This window comes from Eucyclogobius newberryi, unplaced genomic scaffold (genome assembly GCF_026437365.1).
Source record: "Eucyclogobius newberryi isolate DKJ021-1_F unplaced genomic scaffold, fEucNew1.0.hap1 SCAF_20, whole genome shotgun sequence".
Lineage (NCBI taxonomy): Eukaryota > Metazoa > Chordata > Actinopteri > Gobiiformes > Gobiidae > Eucyclogobius > Eucyclogobius newberryi.
Genome location: NW_027315835.1, coordinates 30,630,944 through 30,644,830, shown reverse-complemented (window position 1 = coordinate 30,644,830; position 13,887 = coordinate 30,630,944). Strand labels below are relative to the sequence as shown.

Sequence of the window (13,887 nt, the reverse complement as noted above, 5' to 3'; positions counted from 1 at the left end):
CGTGAGTACCAGAGGAGAAGCAGGGAGGCGCAGGCCGAGGAGGAGAGCATGCCTCGTGAGTACCAGAGGAGAAGCAGGGAGGCGCAGGCCGAGGAGGAGAGCATGCCTCGTGAGTACCAGAGGAGAAGCAGGGAGGCGCAGGCCGAGGAGGAGAGCATGCCTCGTGAGTACCAGAGGAGAAGCAGGGAGGCGCAGGCCGAGGAGGAGAGCATGCCTCGTGAGTACCAGAGGAGAAGCAGGGAGGCGCAGGCCGAGGAGGAGAGCATGCCTCGTGAGTACCAGAGGAGAAGCAGGGAGGCGCAGGCCGAGGAGGAGAGCATGCCTCGTGAGTACCTCCTCCACTTCATCAGTAGAACAGCCTTTAAATCCTGGGGAAGGATTCTAAATTGCTTATGAAGATGAATCTGACACATAGTTTCAGCATTAAACTAATACAATAATTGCTGCCTCTGGTTGTATTTGGGCTGTGGAAATAATTTAGAAACATTATAGCATAATATTGAAAAAAAGAACCAAACTAGTTCATTTTTTTGGAGCTGTGAATTATGAACCATGAACTGAATTAGTTCGTGGAGAAAGTGAACTTTCCCAACACTGGAGCACAAGCTGCCATACTTCCCCCAGAGTTGCTCCTAGGGCAGCGGAGCTGAAACTGTAGCTTTATATTTCTGTTCCTAACTGGTCTGACCATAAGTCATTTCAAAGAGGAACGTTTAAGCCTGGACTTAAATGAAGAGACTGTGTCGCCTCTTTAACATGGACAGGAACTGAGGGTTAGGGTTAGGGTTGCTCTACTTCCTACTGTGCTTTTAGAGACTCTTGATACCACCAGAAGGCTCTGCCTCCTACTGTCCATTTTTTTTTTTTCGAATGTCAGTTTTAATGTCGGTCATTGATTGTTGTTGCAGTTTGAGTCACACATTTTTGTAATGTTCTTAGCTGCTGCTCGGAGTACATGTAATGACCCTCGTCAGTGTAATCCTCATTCGTCCAGGAGTGATCCATTGTAGACAAAGATCCAACTCTTTTCTAAAAACAGACTGCAGATGACTACAACTGAATCTTCTTGAATTTACCTAATTTATCTAATTTCCGTACTATGGAATCAGTGGAATATGTGTCCGACCGTGGATAAACCAGTCACAAGATTCTGAAAGTGTGAATTCAAAGCTTTCCAATGATGTCTCACTCATGTAGATCTGATCATATTTGAGTAAGTTGTGCTCATTTGAATGTTACACCTCTCAAAACCTTTCACTGAGAAAACGGCCTCTAAAGTTTCTCACCGGAGTGAGCCCAGAGTCACAGGGGGCGGGGCTCATTTGCATCTCATTGAGATAAACCCTCCCCCCTGTCACACTGACACCACCTTCCCCTACAGCTGTCACTCAAGACTCAAGAGGAGTGTTGTTATTGATGGTAACTGGACTTGAATCAGAATTAGAAGTTACTATATTAAAATGGAAACAATTGGATTACAAAAGGCCCTGAATAGAATCAAAGAATCAGAATCAGAATAGGGTTCATTGCCATTTGTCGATAAACAGAATTCACAGGTGATTAACAGCAAAACATTGAACACTGAGCACTAAACGGCATGATATGTACATTATGAAATATAAAGGTATAAAATTATGTAGTGCAATAGGAAGCACTCTTCTGTGCTGTGACTCTCGGAGCTGGGCATGTGATGTCTTTTGTGTTGGGCTCGTCAGTACAGAAAGGCCTGATTTTTTCATGCAGATAGGTCTGCCTGTCAATGCTCAGTCCAGGTGGGACCAGGACATGGAGATTGTCAACCGGAGGCAGAACAGCTGAATTGCGTAGTAGCTGAAACCCCAGCACGGAGCGGTGCGCGGGGTCAGTGCGTCTCTGCGCGCGGGGTCAGCGCGCCTCTGCGCACCTCTCCGTGCTGAACGGCTGCAGAGGGTTTGATGGAAAGTGTATCTGTAGAAGACAGAGGGAGAGAGCGAAGGAATTGGATTAAGACATGTGACATTTGATAAGATAATATATTCCTTTATTGTCCACACATGGAGAAATTTCATTGTTGCAACGCAGGTTGATACAGAGGAAAAGGACAGATCACTTATAGGAAGTTTAAAAAAATAATCTTAATAGAAGAACTCTTATAAACAAAATCTCCTATAGACAGAACCTCTCATTTCTCAATAAGGAATGGAGGGGGAAAATAAAGATAAAATAAAATAAAAACAGCGTAAGACAAAACAATACTAATAATAATGGTAAAATAAATACTATTTACATCAGTTATATGCACATGAATGTGACATTATTGCGTGTCTATAATTGCTATTCTGCATTTGCACTTTATTGTACATTTAATAAAGTGAAGTGAAGTACATTATGTGTAATAAATAGTACCTGCTGTGCAAAGTCGAAGCTGTAATGCAATGGACTTCTGCATAGTTTTTGATAAACTCCAGCTGTGAGCGCCTCTTCTGAAAAGTGAAACAAAGAAGTTTGGAACGAGGTAAAGTGGCTAACGCGGGCTACAGTAAAAAACACAAAGACACAAACATTACACCGTCCCAAAACAGCTCGTTTCAAAAGACTACATGATGTTAATTATTCAGAAAGTGGTCACATTAAATTCAAGCCCATATTTATAACGTAGAGTGCACTGAAGCAGCATGTTAGCTTAGCATTGCTGTCTCTGCTCCTGTGCCCGAGGCAAAAGTGACAAGGCTAAAGTGACATCACGAGACCACCTTAAAACACAGCATTAAAGCAATACTTTAGAGTAAAAGTACCTCAGTTCTGTTGCAATGTAGTCCAGGGAATGTAAGCTCTGGAAAAAGTCTGGAGTAATGAATAATGTCTCTGAGAGCACGGAGGACACGGAGGACACGCAGCTGTAGCCATGTGGTTCGCAGCTGATTGGTGGATCAACATGCGCTGGCTAGAAAAAGGTGACGCCCCCCAGGAGCGCCGGGAAAAGACCCGAAAACTACCCATTTTTAACAGCTTAATGTATACGTTTAAGACAACCAACAGTGTTATCTGAAGCACACAGGGGCTTATTCATAACTTCAACTTTCACATTCTGCAAAACAACGAAAATCAAAAAATTTGGGAAAAAAAGGTAAAAGCCAGTTTTTCTCAGTTTGGTCGGGGCCGACTTGTTCCGGCATTTACGCTGCTCCGTCCCAAATGTGTACGACCAAAAAAGAGGCACTCACCAGGATTTATCAATGTTGACGCAGGCACAAACCAATGTACCGTGTACAAACTGCATGTACCGTGTACAAACTGTATGTACCGTGTACAAACTGTATGTACCGTGTACAAACTGTATGTACCGTGTACAAACTGCATGTACCGTGTACAAACTGTATGTACCGTGTACAAACTGTATGTACCGTGTACAAACTGCATGTACCGTGTACAAACTGCATGTACCGTGTACAAACTGCATGTACCGTGTACAAACTGCATGTACCGTGTACAAACTGTATGTACCGTGTACAAACTGCATGTATCGTGTACAAACTGTATGTACTGTGGGCTCCGGGCTCCGGGCTCCTCCGGGCTCCTCCGGGCTCTGGGCTCCGGGCTCCAGGAGCAGATAAAGGAGCTGAGTGTGTAGAGAACACAGTCCAGAGCCCAGAGCTGATAAGAGGAGGGCGTGGTCATGGTCGCTGCAGCAAATGCAAATGGCTGGAAGAGGTGTGGGATTGTGCTGGAGATTCACATTTACAGTCTTGTGTGTGTGTGTGTGTGTTTGTGTGTGCGTGTGTGTGTTTGTGTGTGTGTGTGTGTGTGTGTGAGTGTGTTTGTGTGTTTGTGTTTGTGTGTGTGTGAGTGTGTTTGTGTGTTTGTGTGTGTTTGTGTGTGTGTGTGTGTGTGAGTGTGTTTGTGTGTGTGTGTGTGTTTGTGTGTGTGTGTGTGTTTGTGTGTGTGTGTGTGTTTGTGTGTGTTTGTGTGTGCGTGTGCGTGTGTGTGTGTGTGTTTGTGTGTGTTTGTGTGTGCGTGTGTGTGTGTGTGTTTGTGTGTGTTTGTGTGTGCGTGTGCGTGTGCGTGTGCGCGGGAGCGTGTGCGTTTGCCATGTATATATGTATATAGAGAACAGAAATCTTTGTTTATTGACCTGATGTAAAGGACCCAAAGTGTGAGAACAATGTCAAGTGCAAAGTCCAGAGTTGTAGCTGTAACAAAACACATCCAAACGCTCCATCACAGCTCTTCTCCATCACAGCCCTGCTCCATCACAGCCCTGCTCCATCACAGCCCTGCTCCATCACAGCCCTGCTCCATCACAGCCCTGCTCCATCACAGCCCTGCTCCATCACAGCCCTGCTCCATCACAGCCCTGCTCCATCACAGCTCTGCTCCATCACAGCCCTGCTCCATCACAGCCCTGCTCCATCACAGCCCTGCTCCATCACAGCCCTGCTCCATCACAGCCCTGCTCCATCACAGCTCTGCTCCATCACAGCCCTGCTCCATCACAGCCCTGCTCCATCACAGCTCTGCTCCATCACAGCCCTGCTCCATCACAGCCCTGCTCCATCACAGCCCTGCTCCATCACAGCTCTGCTCCATCACAGCTCTGCTCCATCACAGCCCTGCTCCATCACAGCCCTGCTCCATCACAGCCCTGCTCCATCACAGCTCTGCTCCATCACAGCCCAGCTCCATCACAGCCCTGCTCCATCACAGCCCTGCTCCATCACAGCCCTGTTCTGCTCCATCACAGCCCTGCTCCATCACAGCCCTGCTCCATCACAGCCCTGTTCTGCTCCATCACAGCCCTGGAGGTCTGTATTACACACAGAACCTGATAGGCCTGTAAAGATAAGCCCCTTACGCAGCTCACTTTCATCTCTAATCCTGGATGGAAACATGTCTCCAGAGATGTGCGTCCAGGAGATCCATATATTAAATCTCACATACTCTGCAAGACTTTGTACTCTAACCCTCTTTAAATATTGTAAAATTGGCCCTCGAAAACATCCCTGGAGTACTTTGTTTTAAGTAATCCCTTAGGGTGAGGTCATGTACCACCACTTCCATAATACACAAGACACACAGTGAAAGGGCTCTAACCCTTAACCACAGTGCAAGGGCCCTAACATATAACCACAGTGCAGCGAAAGAGCTCTGACCCTAACCCTGTCCCTGCAGAGGCCCCTGTCCCTTACCTGGGATTTTCCTCTCCAACGTGAACTCACTACCCAGCAAACTAGATGAACTGGCGCTGCTGATGAAACGAAACAGAGACTTTTCTTCATCTCCTGTGTTGTGTTTTACGGAGACGTGGCTCAGTGAACCCATCCCGGACTGAGCTGTGGAGCTGGAGGGCTTCAAGGTGCTCCTTTCTTACCGAGTGAGAGAGCTCTCCAGAGGGAAAAGACGTGGTGGTGGAGTCTGTTTCTACATCAACATTACCTGGTCTTTACATGTGACATGTGACAAATACTGCTCTCCTGATCTGGAATATATATTTTCATCAACTGCAAACCATTCTACTCTTCACGTGAGTTCGCCTCATTCATCCTGTTTACATCCCACCGAGCGTGAACGTGCAGGAGGCGCAGCGCCCGCTCACGGACCAGGTTCTGAGCGTGGAGCGGACCTTCCCTGACTCCTTGTGTTTTATCCTGGGTGATTTTAACAAGAGGAATCTCAGCCCCAAACTACCAAAGTACAGACAGTTTATTAAAGTCCCGACCAGAGAGCAGAACACGCTGGATCACTGCTACACAACAGTCAGCCACGCCTTCCACGCTGTGGGCGGAGCCACGCTGGGCTCGTCAGACCACGTCATGGTTCACCTGATCCCCACGTACAGACAGAGGCTGAAGCTCTGCAAACCTGTAGTGAGGACTTCTAAGAGGTGGACCAATGAGGCAGAGGAGGAGGAGCTACGTGTGTGTTTGGACATTACAGACTGGGAGGAGCTACGTGTGTGTTTGGACAATACAGACTGGGAGGAGCTACACGGACACTGTGACATCACACATTCTGTGAAGACAACATTAAACCAACACACACTAAAATCACCTTCAATAATGACAAACCCTGGTTCACACCAAAACTAAGGCTGAGGCAGAAGGAGGCGGAGCACAGGGGCGGAGCTAGAGAGCGCTACAAAGATGCAAAATATGGATTTAGCAGGAGGTGTCGAGAGCTAGATCTCAGTACAATACACGTCTGAAGCAGCAGTTCTCCAACAACAACCCCGCCTCTGTGTGGAGTGGCCCCGCCTCTGTGTGAAGTGGCCCCGCCTCTGTGTGGAGTGGCCACGCCTCTGTGTGGAGTGGCCCCGCCTCTGTGTGGAGTGGCCCCGCCTCTGTGTGGAGTGGCCCCGCCTCTGTGTGAAGTGGCCCCGCCTCTGTGTGGAGTGGCCCCGCCTCTGTGTGGAGTGGCCCCGCCTCTGTGTGGAGTGGCCCCGCCTCTGTGTGAAGTGGCCCCGCCTCTGTGTGGAGTGGCCCCGCCTCTGTGTGGAGTGGCCCCGCCTCTGTGTGACGTGGCCCCGCCTCTGTGTGGAGTGGCCCCGCCTCTGTGTGAAGTGGCCCCGCCTCTGTGTGGAGTGGCCCCGCCTCTGTGTGGAGTGGCCCCGCCTCTGTGTGGAGTGGCCCCGCCTCTGTGTGAAGTGGCCCCGCCTCTGTGTGGAGTGGCCCCGCCTCTGTGTGGAGTGGGCCCGCCTCTGTGTGGAGTGACCCCGCCTCTGTGTGGAGTGGCCCAGCCTCTGTGTGGAGTGGCCCCGCCTCTGTGTGGAGTGGCCCAGCCTCTGTGTGGAGTCGCCCAGCCTCTGTGTGGAGTGGCCCCGCCTCTGTGTGAAGTGGCCCCGCCTCTGTGTGAAGTGGCCCCGCCTCTGTGTGAAGTGGCCATGCCTCTGTGTGGAGTGGCCCCGCCCCTGTGTGGAGTGGGCTCCGGCTTCTCACCAACTACAAGCCCAGAGCCCCCCCTTCCGCAGACGACAGAAAACTGGCCCAGCAGCTCTGCACCTTCTATTCTCGATTTGACACCCCCTCCCCCACTGTGGCCACCTCTGCTAACCCAACTTCAGTCCCCCCCACCTTCCCCGCCCCTCTCGTAGTTCAGGAACAGGATGTAAGCAGACTATTTCGGAAATCCAACCCTCGGAAAGCTGCTGGACCAGCCGGTGTCACCCCGGCCACCTTAAGACACTGCACAGGCGAGCTGGCCCCTGTCTTCACTGGCATTTTTAACCCTGCCTGCTTCAAGTCGTCCATCATTGTCCCTGTTCCCAAGAAGCCCCGGATCACAGGACTTAATGACTACAAACCTGTGGCGTTGACATCTATAGTCATGAAGTCAATTGAGCTTCTGGTCCTTGCCCACCTCCAGTCCCTCACCTCACCCCTGCTGGACCCCCTGCTGGACCCCCTGCAGTTCGCCTAGAAAGCCAACAGGTCTGTGGACGACGCCATCAACCTGGCTCTCCACTTCACCTGCAGCATCTGGACTCCCCGGGAACCTACACCAGTATCCTGTTTGTGGACTTCAGCTCTGCATCAACACCACCTCCTGCTCTGCTCCAGGACAAGCTCTCCCAGCTCAACGTGCCTGACTCCATCCGCAGGAGAAGCGCCAACTCCACCCGCAGGGGGAGCGCCGACTCCACCCGCAGGGGGAGCTCCGACTCCACTCGCAGGTGGAGCGCCGACTCCACCCGCAGGGGGAGCTCCGACTCCACTCGCAGGTGGAGCGCCGACTCCACCCGCAGGGGGAGCGCCGACTCCACCCGCAGGGGGAGCGCCGACTCCACCCGCAGGGGGAGCGCCGCCTCCACCCGCAGGGGGAGCTCCGACTCCACCCGCAAGTGGAGCGCCAACTCCACTCGCAGGGGGAGCGCCGACTCCACCCGCAGGGGGAAACTCCACCCGCAGGAGTAGCGCTGACTCCACCTGCAGGGGGAGCACTGACTTCCTGACAGATCAGAGGCAGTGTGTGCGGCTGGGGAAGAATGTCTCAGACACTGGGACTATCAGCACAGGATCTCCACAGGGCTGTGTACTTTCCCCCCTGCTCTTCTCCCTGTACACAAACTGCTGCACCTTCAGCCACAACTCTGTGAAACTGATCAAGTTTGCGAAGTTTGCGGACGACACCACCCTCATCACCATGACGACACCACCCTCATCACCATGACAACACCACCCTCATCACCATGACGACATCACCCTCATCAGGCTCATCTCGGACGGGGATGAATCTGTCTACAGGAGGTGGAGCTGCTGGTGTCCTGGTGCAGCGGTAACAACCTGGAGTTTAACGCTCAGAAGACAGTGGAGATGATCGTGGACTTCAAGAAAAGTAAAGCCCCCCAGCCCCCCCTAACTATCACTCCCCCATCACCACTGTGGACTCCCTCCACCTCCTCTGCACCACCATCACCAGGACCTCAAGTGGGAGGAGCCACCATCAGCTCCTCATCAAGAAGGCCCAGCAGAGGATGTACTTCCTGCAGCAGCTGAGGAAAGACAAGCTGCAGTGCAGATGATGGTTCTACACGACCATCATTGAGTCCATCCTCACCTCCTCCATCACCTCCTCCATCACCTCCTCCATCACCGTGTGGTACGCTGGAGAAACAGCCAGGGACAAACAGAGACTACAGCACCCTCTGCTGAGAAAGTGATCGGCTGCAGACTTCATCTCTGCAGGAGGCCACTCCCCTCAGGCAGGAGGCCACTCCCCTCAGGCAGGGAGGGGCTTATCTTCTCTTATGTGTCTTATCTTCTCTAATATGTCTTATTTTCTCTTTTGTCTCTTGTCTTCTCTTACGTGTCTTGTCTTCATGGTTTGGGTCACCTGAGGTTTGGTGTTTGAGCAGCTGTTCAGAGTGATGAACCCGCTCCATCCTCCAGCTCTGGACGTGTAGAAGACGTGTGGACACAAACCCACTGTAATATCCAGAACTGTAAATTAGGGCTGCACGATTGGGACGGGAATTTGAATGACGTCAGTTCCTTATTTTTGTATTTACAGGGACGATCCTGCCAGGCAGTAAAACACGCAGAGACTAGATTGGGACTAGATTGTTCATACCTTTGAATATTAGTATACATAGTGTACAAGAGTATATATTAGTGTACAAGAGTATACATTAGTGTACAAGAGTATACATTAGTGTACAAGAGTATACATTAGTGTACAAGAGTATACAGTGATCCCTCGTTTATTGCGGGGGTTACGTTCCAAGAAGAACCCGCGGGAGTCGAAATCCGCGAAGTAGAAACCTTTATTTTTTTTACAGTTATTATACAATGAAATACTCAACATTGAAGCTCACACGCCGCTCTCACCGGCCTCGCAAACTTCAATTTGGCAAGTGGTTTTACGTACGTGTTCATATGAATCCATAACGTTAAAGACACAGGTAGAGAAGACGCGGAGAGACTGTTTAGCCAATCAGAATGCAGAACACAATGCATGATACAAATCCGCGAAGCAGCGAGAGCGTGAAAAGTGAACCGCGTTATAGCGAGGGATCACTGTACATTAGTATACAAGAGTATACATTAGTATACAAGAGTATACATTAGTGTACAAGAGTATACATTAGTGTACAAGAGTATACATTAGTGTACAAGAGTATACATTAGTAGTAGTGACGTATATTGCTGTGGTGGAAGCCACTTTCTTATTTGATATATATATTTATATATATATATATATATATATATATCATCATATATCATATATCATATCACATATAATATCATATATAATATCACATATAATATCATATATCATTTCATATATATATAATATCATATATCATATCATGTATAATGTCATATATCATATCATATATCATATCATATATCATATCATATATCATATCATATATCATATCATATATCATATATCATATCATATATCATTTCATATATAATAATACCATACGCGCCTGTGGGTCCATGAGGTCTTATTGGCCCCGGTCCCCCACACAAACACTAACCCTAAACATTCTTTATCAAATGAATCTAAATCCTCCTGAAATATACTTTTTAATCCTGAGCTCAATTTCATTAACACAAAAGAGTCTGACTTCATAAAGTTGTATCGTGTAACTTTTCTGATGGAACGTCTCCTTTTTTTTTCTTGAACGTTCCACAGTTTGAACAAATACGTTTATTAAAGGTCCCATAACATGCTATATCGACTTTTCAGAGCTTTTGACCTTCTTACATTGCTATTTGTGCTTCATAAATGTCCCAGAGTGTTTTTTAGATTGATTCCCGCTGTTTTTAGCTATAGTACAGACTATCTCCTTTATGCGAATCTCCAAACTGACGGGCGGTGGGAGCAAGACCACGTCATAACCACAGGCAGCCTCCCCCCCCCCCTTTTAAAAGTTTAAAAATGTTACAAAGGGAATGATCAAATGTCCAGTTCCTCCCACACACATCCAGCTCCTCCCACACACATCCAGCTCCTCCCACACACGTCCAGCTCCCCGTCCAGCTCCTCCCACACACATCCAGCTCCTCCCACACACATCCAGCTCCTCCCACACACATCCAGCTCCTCCCACACACGTCCAGCTCCCCGTCCAGCTCCTCCCACACACATCCAGCTCCTCCCACACACATCCAGCTCCTCCCACACACATCCAGCTCCTCCCACACACGTCCAGCTCCCCGTCCAGCTCCTCCCACACACATCCAGCTCCTCCCACACACATCCAGCTCCTCCCACACACATCCAGCTCCTCCCACACACATCCAGCTCCTCCCACACACATCCAGCTCCTCCCACACACGTCCAGCTCCCCATCCAGCTCCTCCCACACACATCCAGCTCCTCCCACACACATCCAGCTCCTCCCACACACGTCCAGCTCCCCGTCCAGCTCCTCCCACACACATCCAGCTCCTCCCACACACATCCAGCTCCTCCCACACACATCCAGCTCCTCCCACACACATCCAGCTCCTCCCACACACATCCAGCTCCTCCCACACACATCCAGCTCCTCCCACACACGTCCAGCTCCCCATCCAGCTCCTCCCACACACATCCAGCTCCTCCCACACACGTCCAGCTCCCCGTCCAGCTCCTCCCACACACATCCAGCTCCTCCCACACACATCCAGCTCCTCCCACACACATCCAGCTCCTCCCACACACGTCCAGCTCCCCGTCCAGCTCCTCCCACACACATCCAGCTCCTCCCACACACATCCAGCTCCTCCCACACACATCCAGCTCCTCCCACACACATCCAGCTCCTCCCACACACATCCAGCTCCTCCCACACACGTCCAGCTCCCCGTCCAGCTCCTCCCACACACATCCAGCTCCTCCCACACACATCCAGCTCCTCCCACACACATCCAGCTCCTCCCACACACGTCCAGCTCCCCGTCCAGCTCCTCCCACACACATCCAGCTCCTCCCACACACATCCAGCTCCTCCCACACACATCCAGCTCCTCCCACACACATCCAGCTCCTCCCACACACATCCAGCTCCTCCCACACACGTCCAGCTCCCCGTCCAGCTCCTCCCACACACATCCAGCTCCTCCCACACACATCCAGCTCCTCCCACACACATCCAGCTCCTCCCACACACGTCCAGCTCCCCGTCCAGCTCCTCCCACACACATCCAGCTCCTCCCACACACATCCAGCTCCTCCCACACACATCCAGCTCCTCCCACACACGTCCAGCTCCTCCCACAAACATCCAGCTCCTCCCACACACGTCCAGCTCCCCATCCAGCTCCTCCCACACACATCCAGTTCCTCCCACACACATCCAGCTCCTCCCACACACATCCAGCTCCTCCCACACACGTCCAGCTCCCCGTCCAGCTCCTCCCACACACATCCAGCTCCTCCCACACACATCCAGCTCCTCCCACACACATCCAGCTCCTCCCACACACGTCCAGCTCCCCGTCCAGCTCCTCCCACACACATCCAGCTCCTCCCACACACATCCAGCTCCTCCCACACACGTCCAGCTCCCCGTCCAGCTCCTCCCACACACATCCAGCTCCTCCCACACACATCCAGCTCCTCCCACAGACGTCCAGCTCCTCCCACACACGTCCAGCTCCTCCCACAAAGTCTGGGGAATAGAGTCTGGCAGTGATGCGACACTCGGATGCCAACCGCCATAAAACAACAACGACAACAACAACATCCAGCTCCTCCCACACACGTCCGGCTCCTCCCACACACGTCCAGCTCCTCCCACACACGTCCAGCTCCTCCCACACACGTCCGGCTCCTCCCACACACGTCCGGCTCCTCCCACACACGTCCGGCTCCTCCCATACATGTCCAGCTCCTCCCACACACGTCCGGCTCCTCCCACACACGTCCAGCTCCTCCCACACACGTCCAGCTCCTCCCACACACGTCCGGCTCCTCCCACACACGTCCGGCTCCTCCCACACACGTCCGGCTCCTCCCACACACGTCCGGCTCCTCCCACACACGTCCGGCTCCTCCCACACACGTCCGGCAGAACAGATTCGGTTAAAGGGAAGCAGACGTTATCCTGTCTCACTCCAGGTGGATCTGTGTCTCACTCTTCACGTGTCTCACTCTGGAAAGTCTTTCACCAAAAGTCATCGGGACATTTAATAAATACTTCACGCTGATTGATTGAAGTGCCACAACAGCGGAAGAAGCAGAACATTGAATCTGTGTTAAATCCAGTGTTCAGAAAAGCACAAAGTACCGCAACGTGAATGTTTCTGAAAAACAAAATATGCCGAAGTACGACCGTCGGCACAGGCGTTTGTTTTGGTTTTGACAAACCACAGTGCTGCTCTGTGATTGGTTCCTACTTGCAAGCCCTCAGTGCCATGTGATTGGCCCGTTTACCACTGGTGTGGACTGCAGACGAATCAGCGGGAGCCTTACAAGATGGATTCCCAACAGTATGTGAACTCACAAAAATCAAAATAATCATCATTCGGACAAGGTTAAAGGAATTATGGCGTGGACAGCCGAGTAGTTCATTCACATGTCAATCATAGGACGCACCTACTGCACACCTGCAGCACGTCCCCTGCATAGCAGCACGTTTCCCTGGCTGTGCATGTGTGGTTGATATGCCGGTGTGTGTTTAGAGAGTTCCTTCAGTTACAGAACAAAATGACGACAGAGAAAGACTGTGATTGAGCTCAGAAGAAACGCAAATCTGCCGAGACGAGAGATGATGTGATCCGTCGCACTAATAACCAAACACAGGTGTAACAGCGAGGCTGTAGCGTGCTCATGCGCGGGGGTGAGTGTGCACATGCACACTTTTTAAAAAGGGACTAACAGTCGCTTGAGTTCTCAAATCGGCAAAAACCCTTTATTATTCCTTCAAGGGAACTGAAACAATATGCAGTTATTAGTTTGCAATATTGATCACAATATTTGTTTGGATTTGGATCACGCTGAATGTATAACAGAACTCAAACTAGATACTGTGCAATGTAAATGACATAATGTGCACAATGTGCATGTCAAGTCTACTACATCACAGCTTACACCGTCCAGCTCTGTTGGAGCTCTTGGTTTATAGTTGGTTTCTCTGCACACCAAGGGTGTCACAACAACTTCAACAGAATCCAGGTCACGTTTTCTGCTTTTTGGGGCATTTTAACAGGTTTCCTGCAACCGGATGAAGTGTGAGTGAAATGATGGGTCTTAGGGTCTTACCTTAGTCTAAAGACTGAACCTCAGGTCCAGGACTAATTGTAAACTGCCTGTTGTAATGAACCCACTGGATGCATCCAGTGTTACGCCTATTTCATAAAACATCTCACAGCTGCAGACTTCTGTGGAGCCGTTTGAGCAGAATAAGAAATGTAAATCCTGTTCAAATTAAAGCTGGACTATGGAACTTTTCTGGCGGGGGTCCGCTACCTGCTTGTC

General features: G+C 50.5%; 1 protein-coding gene across 1 annotated transcript in view; it reads left to right on the top strand.

Annotated features, from left to right (window-relative positions):
• myocd (myocardin) overlaps nt 1-13,887 on the top strand; it is a 60,522-nt gene that overhangs the window by 27,493 nt on the left and 19,142 nt on the right. The gene's annotated exons all lie outside the window — the stretch shown is intronic.